This window comes from Carassius carassius, chromosome 1, assembly GCF_963082965.1.
Source record: "Carassius carassius chromosome 1, fCarCar2.1, whole genome shotgun sequence".
NCBI lineage: Eukaryota > Metazoa > Chordata > Actinopteri > Cypriniformes > Cyprinidae > Carassius > Carassius carassius.
Genome location: NC_081755.1, coordinates 8,943,873 through 8,957,130, shown reverse-complemented (window position 1 = coordinate 8,957,130; position 13,258 = coordinate 8,943,873). Strand labels below are relative to the sequence as shown.

The 13,258-nt window shown below is 44.3% G+C and overlaps 7 non-coding genes across 7 annotated transcripts; all 7 read left to right on the top strand.

Annotated features, from left to right (window-relative positions):
• Positions 1 to 2,188: 2,188 nt before the first annotated feature.
• Positions 2,189 to 2,260, top strand: trnap-agg (transfer RNA proline (anticodon AGG)). The gene has a single exon. It is a non-coding gene; the product is annotated as a tRNA-Pro (tRNA).
• A 2,903-nt stretch (positions 2,261 to 5,163) lies between these two features.
• On the top strand, positions 5,164 to 5,235 carry trnap-agg (transfer RNA proline (anticodon AGG)). Its single transcript has one exon. It is a non-coding gene; the product is annotated as a tRNA-Pro (tRNA).
• Positions 5,236 to 6,644: 1,409 nt separating this feature from the next.
• Positions 6,645 to 6,716, top strand: trnap-agg (transfer RNA proline (anticodon AGG)). The gene has a single exon. It is a non-coding gene; the product is annotated as a tRNA-Pro (tRNA).
• Positions 6,717 to 7,661: 945 nt separating this feature from the next.
• On the top strand, positions 7,662 to 7,733 carry trnaq-cug (transfer RNA glutamine (anticodon CUG)). Its single transcript has one exon. It is a non-coding gene; the product is annotated as a tRNA-Gln (tRNA).
• Positions 7,734 to 10,373: 2,640 nt separating this feature from the next.
• trnap-agg (transfer RNA proline (anticodon AGG)) lies at positions 10,374 to 10,445 on the top strand. Its single transcript has one exon. It is a non-coding gene; the product is annotated as a tRNA-Pro (tRNA).
• A 421-nt stretch (positions 10,446 to 10,866) lies between these two features.
• On the top strand, positions 10,867 to 10,938 carry trnap-cgg (transfer RNA proline (anticodon CGG)). The gene has a single exon. It is a non-coding gene; the product is annotated as a tRNA-Pro (tRNA).
• Positions 10,939 to 12,316: 1,378 nt separating this feature from the next.
• On the top strand, positions 12,317 to 12,388 carry trnap-cgg (transfer RNA proline (anticodon CGG)). The gene has a single exon. It is a non-coding gene; the product is annotated as a tRNA-Pro (tRNA).
• Positions 12,389 to 13,258: the final 870 nt, after the last annotated feature.

The following is a 13,258-nucleotide window of genomic DNA, read 5'->3' as shown; positions in this document are numbered from 1 at the left end:
CGGTTGACTGGAGGCTCGTGTCCTTTGCTTTGATGTTTTTCTCAATATTGGTTTACAAGGTTCAGAGAGCGTTACACTGAACATTTAAAGGTCCCAGGGTTGATCCTAGGTTTACTCAGAGTGGAGCCGTGAATGCTTTTCAGAATCAGAATCAGAATCAGAATGAGCTTTATTGCCAGGTATGTTTACACATACGAGGAATTTGTTTTCGTGACAGAGCTCCGCAGTGCAACATAACAGCGACAGAACAAAAAACACAATAAGGAATAAAAAATACAAAAAAATACAAATAGGTGGGTAAGGATTGACAATATACAAATTGACAATGTATGGCAGGTATATTAAAAAGAGCATTTATGTATGTACATGTATATTATGTGGAAAAATTGTAACTGTACGCTAAGTATGTGTGTTTGGATAAATAAGTGTATGTGTATATAAATATAAATATAAGTAGTATAGTGTGTTCCATGTATGTACATGTATGTTATGTGCAAAAGATTTACGTGTACGCTAAGTATGTGTGTTGGATAAAAAGTGTAGTGTATATAAATATAAATAGTGTAGTGTGTTCCACAGTTATTATCAGCTGTTCATAAGATGGATTGCCTGAGGGAAGAAACTGTTCCTGTGTCTGGTTGTTCTGGTGCTCAGTGCTCTGTAGCGTCGACCAGATGGCAACAGTTCAAAGAGGGAGTGTGCTGGATGTGAGGGGTCCAGAGTGATTTTAACAGCCCTTTTGCTCACTCTGGATAAGTACAGTTCTTGAATAGATGGGAGAGTTGAACCGATGATTCGCTCAGCAGTCCGGACTACCCTCTGTAGTCTTCTGAGGTCCGATTTAGAAGCTGAGCTGAACCAGACAGTTACTGAAGTGCAGAGGATGGATTCGATGATGGTGGAGTAGAACTGTTTCAGCAGATCCTGTGGCAGGTTAAACTTCCTCAGCTGGCGAAGGAAGTACAACCTCTGCTGGGCCTTTTTCACAATGGAGTCAATGTGAATGTCCCACTTCAGGTCCTGAGAGATAGTGGTGCCCAGGAACCTGAATGACTCCACTGCAGTCACAGTGCTGTTCATGATGGTGAGTGGGGGGAGTGCAGGGGGGTTTCTCCTGAAGTCCACGATCATCTCCACTGTTTTGAGCGTGTTAAGCTCCAGGTTGTTGAGAGTGCACCAGACAGCCAGCTCTTTAACCTCCTGTCTGTAAGCAGACTCGTCACCGTCCTGAATGAGGCCGATGAGTGTGGTGTCATCTGCAAACTTCAGGAGCTTGACAGAGGGGTCCTTAGATGTGCAGTCATTAGTGTACAGGGAGAAAAGCAGTGGGGAGAGAACACAGCCCTGGGGAGCTCCGGTGCTGATTGTACGGGTGCTGGATGTGTATTTTCCCAGCCTCACTAGCTGCTGCCTGTCTGTCAGGAAGCTGTTGATCCACTGACAGACGGAGGTGGGCATGGAGAGCTGAGTTAGTTTGGGCAGGAGGAGGTTTGGGATGATCGTGTTGAAGGCAGAGCTGAAGTCCACAAACAGGACACCATTCTGATGCTTGCTGGTTAGTTGCTTTTCGCAGAGCCTCCTTGAATGTTTTCTACACTTCAAACAGATGTGCAGACACTGTTGGTTCCATGGTGTAATGGTTAGCACTCTGGACTCTGAATCCAGTGATCCGAGTTCAACTCTTGGTGGAACCTTGGGGTCTGTCTGGCTGTGCTTGGCAAGGAGGAGCTTTGGGGTAGGTCACAACTTTCTCTGTGGCAGTGTGTCTTAAAATGTATTGCTACAGTGGCCTCCTTTAACCATGGCCTCCAAACAATCTAGAACTCACATAAAACTGAGCTGGAACTAAATTGAGAAGACCGCTGTCACCTGACCCTCTGTGGAGAAGCAGTACAGACCTCAGACAGCTTCTCATCAGCAAGATTTGCGTGGCAGTGCCACAATGTAGACTTCTGCTGTTAAATTCAGCTCAAGTTTTGTCGTTGATATTTTAATCAACATTATTCTACAAAGGTAGGCCAAGCTAGAGCTGGTAGGTAAAAATTGAGTTGCTCAGAAATCTGGTCAGTGCATCTGGTCAGAGCTCTATTTCTGCCCTTGTCAGCTAAGAGGCAGGATGTTGGAGCGACCGTAGCATCGAACAGAGTGAAATACGTGGCAAAGTGGCATCCACTGAGCAGCAACTTGTGGCTCGTTGGTCTAGGGGTATGATTCTCGCTTAGGGTGCGAGAGGTCCCGGGTTCAAATCCCGGACGAGCCCTCTTCTGTCTTTGCAGCATCTTTTCTTGAGCAGTTTCAGTCCATTCTGCCATCCCGGGTCAATCATACGCCACTGTCAATTAAGACTAAAGCTGCGTCTGCATGTTTTCATGCCCACTTCTCTTTGCTCTTCTTAGTTCTTAATCTGCAGTTTAAAGTTTGACTTTACATTTTTCCAAAAATTGGTTTAATAATGCAGCCCAAGTAGTGGAGATATGGCAAAAAATAGATTCTTGGATCGCTTTACGGCCCTGTGAGCCTTCATCTTGCGTTTGCTAGATGCAGGAGCATCTGAGGGCTTGTTGGTGTTGGGGTGTGTTTTTTTTTTCTTTTATTGCTGTATGGGAGCAAGTGGGCCCAAGTTCAAATCCCAGATGAGCCCGCTTTGCTGCTCCTTGTTTTGAGTAGTGTCTGGGTGCATGGTGGCTTGTTGGTCTAGGGGTATGATTCTCGCTTCGGGTGTGAGAGCTCCCTGGTTCAAATCCCGGACGAGCCCACATTGAGCATATTGCTGAGAAGTATCAATCAATTCTGCCTTCTTTCGGTCAATAGTACTCCTGCATATTTTCGTGCCGATATCTCCCTGTTCGTAGTTCCTCATCTGCAATTTAAACTTTGTACAACACTTCGCTCTTTGGGTTCCTGCACTTTCACTGAAAGTTGGGGGTGTGTTTAAGATGGTTCAGATCGGCTGCCATGCAGGGTAGCCGTTTGCGGTTGACTGGAGGCTCGTGTCCTTTGCTTTGATGTTTTTCTCAATATTGGTTTACAAGGTTCAGAGAGCGTTACACTGAACATTTAAAGGTCCCAGGGTTGATCCTAGGTTTACTCAGAGTGGAGCCGAGAATGCTTTTCAGAATCAGAATCAGAATCAGAATGAGCTTTATTGCCAGGTATGTTTACACATACGAGGAATTTGTTTTCGTGACAGAGCTCCGCAGTGCAACATAACAGCGACAGAACAAAAAACACAATAAGGAATAAAAAATACAAAAAAATACAAATAGGTGGGTAAGGATTGACAATATACAAATTGACAATGTATGGCAGGTATATTAAAAAGAGCATTTATGTATGTACATGTATATTATGTGGAAAAATTGTAACTGTACGCTAAGTATGTGTGTTTGGATAAATAAGTGTATGTGTATATAAATATAAATATAAGTAGTATAGTGTGTTCCATGTATGTACATGTATGTTATGTGCAAAAGATTTACGTGTACGCTAAGTATGTGTGTTGGATAAAAAGTGTAGTGTATATAAATATAAATAGTGTAGTGTGTTCCACAGTTATTATCAGCTGTTCATAAGATGGATTGCCTGAGGGAAGAAACTGTTCCTGTGTCTGGTTGTTCTGGTGCTCAGTGCTCTGTAGCGTCGACCAGATGGCAACAGTTCAAAGAGGGAGTGTGCTGGATGTGAGGGGTCCAGAGTGATTTTAACAGCCCTTTTGCTCACTCTGGATAAGTACAGTTCTTGAATAGATGGGAGAGTTGAACCGATGATTCGCTCAGCAGTCCGGACTACCCTCTGTAGTCTTCTGAGGTCCGATTTAGAAGCTGAGCTGAACCAGACAGTTACTGAAGTGCAGAGGATGGATTCGATGATGGTGGAGTAGAACTGTTTCAGCAGATCCTGTGGCAGGTTAAACTTCCTCAGCTGGCGAAGGAAGTACAACCTCTGCTGGGCCTTTTTCACAATGGAGTCAATGTGAATGTCCCACTTCAGGTCCTGAGAGATAGTGGTGCCCAGGAACCTGAATGACTCCACTGCAGTCACAGTGCTGTTCATGATGGTGAGTGGGGGGAGTGCAGGGGGGTTTCTCCTGAAGTCCACGATCATCTCCACTGTTTTGAGCGTGTTAAGCTCCAGGTTGTTGAGAGTGCACCAGACAGCCAGCTCTTTAACCTCCTGTCTGTAAGCAGACTCGTCACCGTCCTGAATGAGGCCGATGAGTGTGGTGTCATCTGCAAACTTCAGGAGCTTGACAGAGGGGTCCTTAGATGTGCAGTCATTAGTGTACAGGGAGAAAAGCAGTGGGGAGAGAACACAGCCCTGGGGAGCTCCGGTGCTGATTGTACGGGTGCTGGATGTGTATTTTCCCAGCCTCACTAGCTGCTGCCTGTCTGTCAGGAAGCTGTTGATCCACTGACAGACGGAGGTGGGCATGGAGAGCTGAGTTAGTTTGGGCAGGAGGAGGTTTGGGATGATCGTGTTGAAGGCAGAGCTGAAGTCCACAAACAGGACACCATTCTGATGCTTGCTGGTTAGTTGCTTTTCGCAGAGCCTCCTTGAATGTTTTCTACACTTCAAACAGATGTGCAGACACTGTTGGTTCCATGGTGTAATGGTTAGCACTCTGGACTCTGAATCCAGTGATCCGAGTTCAACTCTTGGTGGAACCTTGGGGTCTGTCTGGCTGTGCTTGGCAAGGAGGAGCTTTGGGGTAGGTCACAACTTTCTCTGTGGCAGTGTGTCTTAAAATGTATTGCTACAGTGGCCTCCTTTAACCATGGCCTCCAAACAATCTATAACTCACATAAAACTGAGCTGAAACTAAATTGAGAAGACAGATGTCACCTGATCCTCTGTGAAGAAGCAGTACAGACCTCAGACAGCTTCTCATCAGCAAGATTTGCGTGGCAGTGCCACAATGTAGACTTCTGCTGTTAAATTCAGCTCTTGTGTTTTGTCGTTGATATTTTAATCAACATTATTTTACAAAGGTAGGCCAAGCTAGAGCTGGTAGGTAAAAATTGAGTTTCTCAGAAATCTGGTCAGTGCATCCGGTCAGAGCTCTATTTCTGCCCTTGTCAGCTAAGAGGCAGGATGTTGGAGCGACCGTAGCATCGTACAGAGTGAATTACATGGTAAAGGGGCCTCCACTGAGCAGCAACTTGTGGCTCGTTGGTCTAGGGGTATGATTCTCGCTTAGGGTGCGAGAGGTCCCGGGTTCAAATCCCGGACGAGCCCTCTTCTGTCTTTGCAGCATCATTTCTTGAGCAGTTTCAGTCCATTCTGCCATCCCGGGTCAATCATACGCCACTGTCAATTAAGACTAAAGCTGCGTCTGCATGTTTTCATGCCCACTTCTCTCTGCCCTTCTTAGTTCTTAATCTGCAGTTTAAACTTTGACTTGACATTTTTCCAAAAATTGGTTTAGGAATGCAGCCCAAGCAGTGGAGATATGGCAAAAAATAGATTCTTGGATCGCTTTACGGCCCTGTGAGCCTTCATCTTGCGTTTGCTAGTTGCAGGAGCATCTGAGGGCTTGTTGGTGTTGGGGTGTGTTTTTTTTTCTTCTATTGCAGTATGGGAGCAAGTGTTAGAGGTGTGAGAGGTCCCGGGTTCAAATCCCGGACGAGCCCACATTGAGCATGTTGCTGAGAAGTATCAGTCATTTCTGCCTTCTTTCAGCCAATAATACTCCTGCATGTGTTCGTGCCGATTTCTCCCTGTTCGTAGTTCCTCATCTCCAATTTAAACTTTGTACAACACTTCGCTCTTTGGGTTCCTGCGCTTTCACTGAAAGGTGGGGGTGTGTCTAAGATGGTTCAGATCGGCTGCCATGCAGGGTAGCCGTTTGCGGTTGACTGGAGGCTCGTGTCCTTTGCTTTGATGTTTTCCTCAATATTGGTTTACAAGGTTCAGAGAGCGTTACACTGAACATTTAAAGGTCCCAGGTTCGATCCTGGGTTTACTCAGAGTGGAGCCGTGAATGCTTTCGGACACCATTCTGATGCTTGCTGGTTAGTTGCTTTTCGCAGAGCCTCCTTAAATGTTTTCTACACTTCAAACAGACGTGCAGACATTGTTGGTTCCATGGTGTAACGGTTAGCACTCTGGACTCTGAATCCAGTGATCTGATTTCAACTCTTGGTGGAACCTTGGGGTCTGTCTGGCTGTGCTTGGCAAGGAGGAGCTTTGGGGTATGTCACAACTTTCTCTGTGGCAGTGTGTCTTAAAATGTATTGCTACAGTGGCCTCCTTTAACCATGGCCTCCAAACAATCTAGAACTCACATAAAACTGAGCTGGAACTAAATTGAGAAGACCGCTGTCACCTGACCCTCTGTGGAGAAGCAGTACAGACCTCAGACAGCTTCTCATTAGCAAGATTTGCGTGGCAGTGCCACAATGTAGACTTCTGCTGTTAAATTCAGCTCAAGTTTTGTCGTTGATATTTTAATCAACATTATTCTACAAAGGTAGGCCAAGCTAGAGCTGGTAGGTAAAAATTGAGTTGCTCAGAAATCTGGTCAGTGCATCTGGTCAGAGCTCTATTTCTGCCCTTGTCAGCTAAGAGGCAGGATATTGGAGCGACCGTAGCATCGAAAAGAGTGAAATACATGGCACAGTGGCCTCCACTGAGCAGCAACTTGTGGCTCGTTGGTCTAGGGGTATGATTCTCGCTTAGGGTGCGAGAGGTCCCGGGTTCAAATCCCGGACGAGCCCTCTTCTGTCTTTGCAGCATCTTTTCTTGAGCAGTTTCAGTCCATTCTGCCATCCCGGGTCAATCATACGCCACTGTCAATTAAGACTAAAGCTGCTTCTGCATGTTTTCATGCCCACTTCTCTCTGCTCTTCTTATTTCTTAATCTGCAGTTTAAACTTCGACTTTACATTTTTCCAAAAATTGGTTTAGGAATGCAGCCCAAGCAGTGGAGATATGGCAAAAAATAGATTCTTGGATCGCTTTACGGCCCTGTGAGCCTTCATCTTGCGTTTGCTAGATGCAGGAGCATCTGAGGGTTTGTTGGTGTTGGGGTGTGTTTTTTTTTTTCTTTTATTGCTGTATGGGAGCAAGTGGGCCCCAGTTCAAATCCCAGATGAGCCCGCTTTGCAGCTCCTTGTTTTGAGTAGTGTCTGGGTACATTGTGGCTCGTTGGTCTAGGGGTATGATTCTCGCTTCGGGTGTGAGAGGTCCAGGGTTCAAATCCTGGACGAGCCCACATTGAGCATATTGCTGAGAAGTATCAGTCAATTCTGCCTTCTTTCGGTCAATAGTACTCCTGCATGTTTTCGTGCTGATTTCTCCCTGTCCGTAGTTCCTCATCTGCTATTTAAACTTTGTATAACACTTCGTTCTTTGGGTTCCCGCGCTTTCACTGAAAGATGGGGGTATGTCTAAGATGGTTCAGATCGGCTGCCATGCAGGGTAGCCGTTTGCGGTTGACTGGAGGCTCGGGTCCTTTGCTTTGATGTTTTTCTCAATATTGGTTTACAAGGTTCAGAGAGCGTTACACTGAACATTTAAAGGTCCCAGGTTCGATCCTGGGTTTACTCAGAGTGGAGCCGTGAATGCTTTTCGGACACCATTCTGATGCTTGCTGGTTAGTTGCTTTTCGCAGAGCTTCCTTGAATGTTTTCTACACTTCAAACAGATGTTCAGACACTGTTGGTTCCATGGTGTAACGGTTAGCACTCTGGACTCTGAATCCAGTGATCCAAGTTCAAATCTTGGTGGAACCTTCAAGAGTCTGTCTGGCTGTGCTTGGCAAGGAGGAGCTTTGGGGTATGTCACAACTTTCTCTGTGGCAGTGTGTCTTAAAATGTACAGCTACAGTGGCCTCCTTTAACCATGGCCTCCAAACAATCTAGAACTCACATAAAACTGAGCTGGAACTAAATTGAGAAGACCGATGTCACCTGACCCTCTGTGGAGAAGCAGTACAGACCTCAGACAGCTTCTCATCAGCAAGATTTGCGTGGCAGTGCCACAATGTAGACTTCAGCTGTTAAATTCAGCTCTTGTGTTTAGTCGTTGATATTTTAATCAACATTATTCTACAAAGGTAGGTTAAGCTAGAGCTGGTAGGTAAAAATTGAGTTTCTCAGAAATCTGGTCAGTGCATGAGCTCTATTTCTGCCCTTGTCAGCTAAGAGGCAGGATGTTGGAGCAAGAAAAAGAAAAACTAACTTGGAAGTTTTTAAAATTGCATGGAAAAACAGTATGTCCAGGTATAGACAGGCTCTAAAAACTGCTAGGGCAGAGCATATCCACAAACTCATTGAAAATAACCAAAACAATCCAAGGTTTTTATTTAGCACAGTGGCTAAAATAACAAATTACCAGACGCCACCTGATTCAAATATTCCACCAACGTTAAATAGTAATGACTTTATGAATTTCTTCACTGATAAAATAGATAACATTAGAAATACAATAGCGAATGTAGATTCGACAGCGTCTAACACTTCAGTTTCATCCATCGCACCCAAAGATAAACTGCAGTGCTTACAAATATAGGACAGGAAGAGCTAAATAAACTTATCACTGTATCTAAACCAACAACATGTTTATTAGATCCTGTACCCACTAAATTACTAAAAGAGCTGTTACCTGTAGCCGAAGAACCGCTTCTCAATATCATTAACTCGTCGTTATCTTTAGGTCACATCCCAAAACCATTCAAGCTGGCGGTTATCAAGCCTCTTATTAAGAAACCAAAACTACATCCTAGTGTACTGGCAAATTATAGGCCTATTTCAAATCTTCCATTTATGTCTAAAATTTTAGAAAAAGTTGTGTCTGCTCAATTGAGCACCTTCCTGCATAAAAATGATCTGTATGAAGAATTTCAGTCAGGTTTTAGGCCCCACCATAGCACAGAAACTGCACTTGTTAAAATTACAAATGACCTGCTTCATGCGTCAGATCAAGGCTGCATCTCATTTCTAGTCTTACTTGATCTTAGTGCTGCGTTCGACACCATAGATCATGACATACTCATAGATCGATTACAAAACTATACAGGTATTCAAGGGCAAGCTCTAAGATGGTTTAGATCCTACCTGTCCGATCGCTACCATTTTGTTTACTTAAATGGGGTGTCATCTCATTTATCATCAGTAAAATATGGAGTGCCACAAGGATCCGTCCTAGGTCCCCTTCTATTTTCAATATACATGTTGCCCCTTGGTAATATTATTAGAAAATACGGAATTAGCTTCCACTGTTATGCTGATGATACTCAGCTATATATTTCAACGAGACCAGATGAAACTTCCCAATTATCTAAGCTAACAGAGTGTGTTAAAAATGTAAAAGATTGGATGACAAATAATTTTCTCCAATTAAATTCGGATAAGACAGAGATATTAATTATTGGACCAAAAAACACCACACAGAATCTTGTAGATTACAATCTGCAACTAGACGGATGTAATGTTACTTCCTCTACAGTCAGAAATCTGGGTGTTATATTGGACAGCAATTTGTCTTTTGAAAATCATATTTCCAATGTTACAAAAACCGCATTTTTCCATCTTAGAAACATTGCCAAGCTACGAAACATGTTATCTGTTTCTGATGCAGAAAAGCTAGTTCATGCTTTCATGACCTCTAGACTGGACTATTGTAATGGACTTCTAGGTGGTTGTCCTGCTTCGTCAATAAACAAGCTACAGGTCGTCCAAAATGCAGCAGCTAGAGTCCTTACCATGTCAAGAAAATATGATCATATTACCCCAATTTTACAGTCTCTGCACTGGCTACCTATTAAGTTCTGTATCAGTTACAAATTATCATTACTTACCTATAAGGCCCTAAATGGTTTAGCTCCTGCGTACCTAACTAGCCTTCTACCACGCTACAACCCATCACGCACCCTAAGGTCACAAAACGCTGGACTTTTGGTAGTTCCTAGGATAGCAAAGTCCACTAAAGGAGGTAGAGCTTTTTCACATTTGGCTCCCAAACTCTGGAATAGCCTTCCTGATAATGTTCGGGGTTCAGACACACTCTCTCTGTTTAAATCTAGATTAAAAACGCATCTCTTTCGCCAAGCATTCGAATAATGTATCTCTTAAATTGTGAGTGTAGTTGCATCTGCATTTTTATTCTTTAGCTTGGGTTAAACTAATTTTACTTTGTTGGATCAGCAGCTATGCTAATGATGTCTCTATTTTGTTTCTATGTTTTGCCACGGGATGTAAATTTCTTTTATTGCAATTCAATTCAATTCAATTCAAGTTTATTTGTATATCGCTTTTTACAATACAAATCGTTACACAAATAAACTTGAATTGAATTGAATTGAATTGGAGCGACCGTAGCATTGAACAGAGTGAAATACATGGCAAAGTGGCCTCCACTGAGTAGCAACTTGTGGCTCGTTGGTCTAGGGGTATGATTCTCGCTTAGGGTGCGAGAGGTCCCGGGTTCAAATCCCGGACGAGCCCTCTTCTGTCTTTGCACCATCTTTTCTTGAGCATTTTCAGTCCATTCTGCCATCCTGGGTCAAACATACGCCACTGTCAATTAAGACTAAAGCTGCGTCTGCATGTTTTCATGTCCACTTCTCTCTGCCCTTCTTAGTTCTTAATCTGCAGTTTAAACTTTGACTTGACATTTTTCCAAAAATTGGTTTAGGAATGCAGCCCAAGCAGTGGAGATATGGCAAAACATAGATTCTTGGATCGCTTCACAGTCCTGTGAGCCTTCATCTTGCGTTTGCTAGATGCAGGAGCATTTGAGGGCTTGTTGGTGTTGGTGTGTTTTTTTTTTCTTTTATTGCTGTATGGGAGCAAGTGGGCCCAAGTTCAAATCCCAGATGAGCCCGCTTTGCAGCTCCTTGTTTTGAGTAGTGTCTGGGTGCATGGTGGCTCGTTGGTCTAGGGGTATGATTCTCGCTTCGGCTGTGAGAGGTCCCGGGTTCAAATCCCGGACGAGCCACATTGAGCTTTTTGCTGAGAAGTATCAATCAATTCTGCCTTCTTTCGGTCAATAGTACTCCTGCATATTTTCGTGCCGATTTCTCCCTGTTCGTAGTTCCTCATCTGCAATTTAAGCTTTGTACAACACTTCGCTCTTTAGGTTCCTGCACTTTCACTGAAAGGTGGGGGTGTGTCTAAGATGGTTCAGATCGGCTGCCATGCAGGGTAGCCGTTTGCGGTTGACTGGAGGCTCGTGTCCTTTGCTTTGATGTTTTTCTCAATATTGGTTTACAAGGTTCAGAGAGCGTTACACTGAACATTTAAAGGTCCCAGGGTTGATCCTGGGTTTACTCAGAGTGGAGCCGTGAATGCTTTTCGGACACCATTCTGATGCTTGCTGGTTAGTTGCTTTTTGCAGAGCCTCCTTGAATGTTTTCTACACTTCAAACAGATGTGCAGACACTGTTGGTTCCATGGTGTAACGGTTAGCACTCTGGACTCTGAATCCAGTGATCTGAGTTCAAATCTTGGTGGAACCTTCAAGAGTCTTTCTGCCTGTGCTTGGCAAGGAGGAGCTTTGGGGTATGTCACAACTTTCTCTGTGGCAGTGTGTATTAAAATGTATTGCTACACTGGCCTCCTTTAACCATGGCCTCCAAACAATCTAGAACTCACATAAAACTGAGCTGGAACTAAATTGAGAAGACCGATGTCACCTGACCCTCTGTGGAGAAGCAGTACAGACCTCAGACAGCTTCTCATCAGCAAGATTTGCGTGGCAGTGCCACAATGTAGACTTCTGCTGTTAAATTCAACTCTTGTGTTTTGTCGTTGATATTTTAATCAACATTATTCTACAAAAGTAGACCAAGCTAGAGCTGGTAGGTAAAAATTGAGTTTCTCAGAAATCTGGTCAGTGCATCTGGTCAGAGCTCTATTTCTGCCCTTGTCAGCTAAGAGGCAGGATGTTGGAGTGACAGTAGCATCGAACAGAGTGAAATACGTGGCAAAGGGGCCTCCACTGAGCAGCAACTTGTGGCTCGTTGGTCTAGGGGTTTGATTCTCGCTTAGGGTGCGAGAGGTCCCGGGTTCAAATACCAGACGAGCCCTCTTCTGTCTTTGCAGCAAACTTTGACTTGACATTTTTCCAAAAATTGGTTTAGGAATGCAGCCCAAGCAGTGGAGATATGGCAAAAAATAGATTCTTGGATCGCTTTACGACCCTGTGAGCCTTCATCTTGCGTTTGCTAGATGCAGTAGCATCTGAGGGCTTGTTGGTGTTGGGGTGTGTTTTTTTTCTTCTTCTATTGCTGTATGGGAGCAAGTGGACCCAAGTTCAAATCCCAGATGAACCCGCTTTGCAGCTCCTTGTTTTGAGTAGTGTCTGGTTACATGGTGGCTCGTTGGTCTAGGGGTATGATTCTCGCTTCGGGTGTGAGAGGTTCAGGGTTCAAATCCCGGACGAGCCCACATTGAGCATATTGCTGAGAAGTATCAGTCATTTCTGCCTCCTTTCTGCCAATAATACTCCTGCATGTTTTCGTGCCGATTTCTCCCTGTTCGTAGTTCCTCATCTCCAATTTAAACTTTGTACAACACTTCGCTCTTTGGGTTCCCGCGCTTTCACTGAAAGGTGGGGGTGTGTCTAAGATGGTTCAGATCGGCTGCCATGCAGGGTAGCCGTTTGCGGTTGACTGGAGGCTCGGGTCCTTTGCTTTGATGTTTTTCTCAATATTGGTTTACAAGGTTCAGAGAGCGTTACACTGAACATTTAAAGGTCCCAGGTTCGATCCTGGGTTTACTCAGAGTGGAGCCGTGAATGCTTTTCGGACACCATTCTGATTCTTGCTGGTTAGTTGCTTTTCGCAGAGCCTCCTTGAATGTTTTCTACACTTCAAACAGATGTGCAGACACTGTTGGTTCCATGGTGTAACGGTTAGCACTCTGGACTCTGAATCCAGTGATCTGAGTTCAACTCTTGGTGGAACCTTGGGGTCTGTCTGGCTGTGCTTGGCAAGGAGGAGCTTTGGGGTAGGTCACAACTTTCTCTGTGGCAGTGTGTCTTAAAATGTATTGCTACAGTGGCCTCCTTTAACCATGGCCTCCAAACAATTTAGAACTCACATAAAACTGAGCTGGAACTAAATTGAGGAGACCGATGTCACCTGACCCTCTGTGGAGAAGCAGTACAGACCTCAGCCAGCTTCTCATCAGCAAGATTTGCGTGGCAGTGCCACAATGTAGACTTCAGCTGTTGAATTCAGCTCTTGTGTTTTGTCGTTGATATTTTAATCAACATTATTCTACAAAGGTAGGTTAAGCTAGAGCTTGTAGGTAAA